The sequence below is a fragment of the Rissa tridactyla genome, chromosome 2 (genome assembly GCF_028500815.1).
Source record: "Rissa tridactyla isolate bRisTri1 chromosome 2, bRisTri1.patW.cur.20221130, whole genome shotgun sequence".
Classification (NCBI taxonomy): domain Eukaryota; kingdom Metazoa; phylum Chordata; class Aves; order Charadriiformes; family Laridae; genus Rissa; species Rissa tridactyla.
The window spans coordinates 65,163,954-65,168,879 of record NC_071467.1 but is presented as its reverse complement, the minus strand read 5'-3'; the positions used below and the strand labels follow the sequence as shown (position 1 = coordinate 65,168,879).

General features: G+C 37.3%; 1 non-coding gene across 1 annotated transcript; it reads left to right on the top strand.

The window, feature by feature from the left end:
* The first annotated feature begins 2,412 nt into the window (after window positions 1-2,412).
* On the top strand, window positions 2,413-2,519 carry LOC128906432 (U6 spliceosomal RNA). The gene has a single exon (XR_008465176.1). It is a non-coding gene; the product is annotated as a U6 spliceosomal RNA (small nuclear RNA).
* Window positions 2,520-4,926: the final 2,407 nt, after the last annotated feature.

Sequence of the window (4,926 nt, the reverse complement as noted above, 5' to 3'; positions counted from 1 at the left end):
TTGGTTCCCTTTAAATTCTGCTTACCTCCGAGTAAGTGGTCCCACTGACTCCACTTGGGTCTTGAGTCATCTAAGTCATCTAAGTCAACATCTTCCCTTCCCCTCCCTGTGCTGTTCTGTGGAAATCAGCAGGGCTGCTCCCAGACAGCTGCTCACACAGAGCCACTTATTTTATCAAGTCAGGGAGCTACTGGCAATACATTCCAACTAGGAGTACTTCGATTGGCTGGAATTATTTTGATCTGGGTTTCTTAATCTTTTAAGCTGACTTCCCTGGTGCACTGCAGGGCACCTGGGGAGGTATAGTTAGAAGAGTTTCATTGGCCTGTTATGAAAAGGTTCTCAACGGAGCAGGGGTAAGGGGAAAGGTAAAGGGAAGGAGAAGGAGAAGGGGAAGGGGAAAGGTAATAGCAAAGGAAAGGAAGGATGGAGAGAGAGCTTACAGGGATCAGTCTGCTGCATTTAAAGTTGGTCACTGTGATCCCTCTCTTTAATCCCCAGTCCCTATGGAGAGGACATGATGTGGCTCGTCTGCAGAAGGACCGATTCTGTAACCACCCGTTAAGCTAATGCTGTTTAAGAAATGCCATTATATTAGTTGATTTCTGCTCTGGGTCAGATAAGATACCAGAAATGGCCCTTTCTGCCTATGTTTTACAAAGTGTGACACTTTATACAGTGATTCATTTTATTAAATTTCTTTGTGTATCTAAAGAAGGAAGAAAGTCCCAAAAATATCTCATATATCTTGCTAGCACAGTTTTTAAAATTCTTTTGCATGTTTTAGTCAGCTGCTAAAGAGACATGAAAAAGGCATGCTAAAAAATGTTAGTTATTTTACCAAGTTGAATGTCCTTGAACACACTAAAAAATTGTGCAGGACTTTTGAAGGAGTTTTGTACAAATTATTCATAGGAGATAAGATCATTATCTTTATAGCCACCTGAACCAAAAAAAGTGCTAATGAATTTCTTCCTTATTTATTATCCATTTCTTTTAAATCTTCATGGTGCTGGTGAAGGCTTTTATATGATTTAGTTTAGAAAGGCCTCTTCAGCAACTTTCATCCCCTAGTTTGACTGAAAAATATGTTTGATATAATACATTGACTCAACTTATTTTGAGAAGTATCTAGTCTACTAACCTGACAACTCCCAATGAAGTTCCATTATTGTACATGGGAGAAGAACCAACGTATTTTTCTGTATTTCACAGTCCAACATTTGGTCTCTCTGAGGCTTGGGACAGGGAAAGGAAGAGGTTTAATCTGTAGAATTAGTATAACTACTTCCCCACGCGACTGGATATTGGGCTTTTTGTTAACTAATAATGTAAATGCTTGTCGTCCTTTGCTAGGCATGCAAAAGAGGGGTACGTAGAAAGAGAAAGAAATGATGTCTCTTCATAGGCAGAAGTAGCCTAGCTTCTACAGACAAAGGAACAGGTACTATTGATTTGCCTTGTGAGTCTTTCCTACTTCAGGACCAGTGGAGGCATTCCTGGTGAGCAGGAGAGGGAGGGGAAAATCCTAGCGGGAACTGTAGTGGTGTTCTCTTTTAAAGCATGACAGTTCAATGGCCTGAATGGAAGAGACAGTGACTTTCAGGACTTTTAGCCAGCTTGCTTTCTAGAAATTCAGGAAAATAATCCATTATTGATACTGTTTATTTGGCAGAACTATTCCAAAGGAGCTTAGTTTCAACAAACTGCAGTTTCCATGTTTAGACATTCATACGAAAGCTGTGCTTTGGTGTATACCGAACCATTCTCCAAGCCTTTGAAACAGAAGATGAAGCACGCAATTATATAAGCCATGGGGGTTTTTTTTATCCTTATTTACTGGCAGGAGTAAAATGTGAGCACCAAACAATCTGAACATTCAGCATGTCAGAAAAGGTCCCCAAACCAATTTGACATAAGTGTATTCTTCAGCCACTAATTTTGGATGTTTCTTGTTTTTATAAAGTGCTGAAGGAACACTGTTACAGCTGTATTTTTCTGCAGCTTGATCACTTTTGAGTCAACTCCGGTTCTTATCTCAAAATGTCCACGGCCACATACCTGCTTTATTTTCTTGTGAAATCAGAGCTGACTCAAGCTGACTAGAGGTCAATAGGCTACGTGAACAGTTACAGGTCTGACTGATCGATAGATGACTTGTATATCTAAAGGTATCGTGTAAGGGAGCCCGTGTCTTCAGAAGATGTAGAAATGCAACTGTCAGGCTGTACCTCCTCTTGCTGTTTTTTCTATGTCGCTTTGAAACCTGACTCACTTTTTATCTATGTGAGATTCTTCACACATTCTTCAAGCGTATATATGCATCATTTGAGTCAAGACAGCTATTGTCAATGCTCACAGACGAAACAACTCTGGAAACGTATTCCTGTTGTATTTTAGCTACGAACATTTGTGCTCGCTTCGGTAGCACATATACTAAAATTGGAACAATACGGAGAAGATTAGCATGGCCCCTGCGCAAGGATGACACGCAAATTTGTGAAGCATTCCATATTTTGAGGCTTTGAGCGGCCTGGTCTAGTGGGAGGTGTCCCTGCCCACGGCAGGAGGGTTGGAACTAGATAATCTTTAAGGTCCCTTCCAACCTGAACCATTCTGTGATTCTGTGATTTTGTGTATCACCTTGAAAGGCAGATGGGTTCTTCACTACTTGCTTTCTATCAAGAAGGAAATATAAATGAAGACTAGAAAGGAATGATACAGAAGTGTGGCAATTTATGGAAGAATTATGTTGCAGGAAAGCACAAGTAGTGCATCTTAGCAAGACATTGTATAAAGGTCCTATTAAAAAAAGCTTGTAACAAAACATTTGAAGATTTGGAGTAGAAACCGTACAAATTTATTCTACAAATCATGTAATTTAATAGAGAACAAAACAGTTTCTAGATAAAAGCTTTCTGCATATGTCTATTAAAGGAATGCAAAATATATAAGGATAACGCCATTCTCTACTTCGAGACCATGCAATTTCCCAGTGAGAGTGCGCTGGCTGGATTTTGCTGTACAGTGCTTCTTAGAAGTGTGCATGGAAAAAACATCCTGTGCAACCTCCTGCTCTACTACTCTTCCTTATCACAAGGACCTTTGATAAGGTCCATATTTTCATGGTTTGCTGATGGCTGCCTGTAGGGAGGCATGAGTGTCAAGACCAGCACTCTGCCTTCAGTCCTTAATGCTCTGAAGTTAGGGGAACCTTTTTAGTAGCTTCAGTGGTACAAGGAACACTAGAAGTTTTGCTCAAATTCATTCACTTTTTCACCAGAATTTATCCATGGGCACCAAGACAGAATTTTGCCCTTGTTGTTGCTTAGTGCAAATTTATCCAATACTGAATCTTTTTTTCCCTTCTCTACATCAAGGCTGTGAAGTAATCCCTAAATCATATCCCTGATACATTTTTCATTATTTCTGTTGGTATGTTCCACCTACTACAGATCAAATCAGCATGAAAAAAAAAGTGCTAGCATGTACTGTTTAACAGAGTGCACATAGCAGCTGTTTCTCTGATAGCATTGGCTGCCTCATCTTCGGCATTTGTGATTTTTGAATGAAAAAAAAATAGTTTGAAAAAACTTTACAATATGCAATTAACAATCAAGGTTTATTGCAGGACTACGTGAGTTGAAAAGTGCTAGAGATATAAAGCATGCATGGATGATACTGTCTTCTACAGATGTTCAAGGACAGAAATTAGCATTTGTAGAGGAACTGGCTTTATAAGGAAGAGCACAGTTCTTGTTCAAAATTGGAGTAATCTCATATGGTTTACAGCTCTTAATTTAGTCTTGTATATAATTTGAAATACCTGCAACAACTTGCAAGGTCCCCACAAAGCTTTAAATGTTTGTCTTTTTTTTCCTTTGCTCATTGAAGATAACATTTTGGAAACAGAGGGTTTGTTCAAACTCCCAAGTACATCAGAAGACTATACGCTTATTCAAAGTCCTTATAAAAAAACCATTTCTTCTGAAATCCTGACGGGAATTACAGTAAAAGAAAGATTCTGTCCTCAGCTTCAGAGATATTATAAGGAAATCCATTAATATATGATGTGCAACATTTCAAATAAATGTTACAAAACCTAGGATAATAAAATGGAAACCATTCTTCCCACTGACATGATATTTAAAAAATATTCTAACAGAAATAATTATTTTCACACAAACTAGTAGCCCATGAATGTCTTTTGTGTTCATATACAAATGTGGACTGTCTTTTCTTTAGAAAGAATAATTTTTCTTTATGAATAATACTTAATGCTAGAAATTAACAGTTAAAGAAAGCATCACTTAGTGCAATTACTATAGAATAGTGAGTCAGTAACATGTCATATCACCGTATTATCTGGGAACTTCATGTTTCCTGAGCTATTTGCATGAAATTTCTTCTAGTTTTTCAGGTGAAATAACAGGGAATGAGCATGTTTGTTGGATAAAATAAGATCTTCCTTGCGTTACTCTCTTTTGCTTTCAAATAATTGTAAATACTTTTAACAGAGTATTGTGGGGCTTAATTTGCCCTTTCTGTCTATGTTATTCATGAATGGTCTTTTTTTAAGTATTATTGGTATTAGAACTGGTTAAAGCACAGAATTTGTAGTTTATGAACGTTTTTTGTATTATCAATTTCTTTGGAAATCAAAGAAAAGCCAACTTTAAAAATACTTTTCTCACAAAAAGTATGACATACTTTCACCTAGACAGCTAACTAAAAAAAATAGATTAAAAAAAAGCATTGCACTTTTGATGTACTGCTTTCACTACAGTAATGTTTCATACCATAGCATATTACTGACTACTGTTCCAAACATCTTCATAAAAATTATACCACTTCATGCAATTCTACAATGTCATGAATTAATGTAAGAATGTAATGAAATTTGGTTTGATATAATTTCTCAAGTTT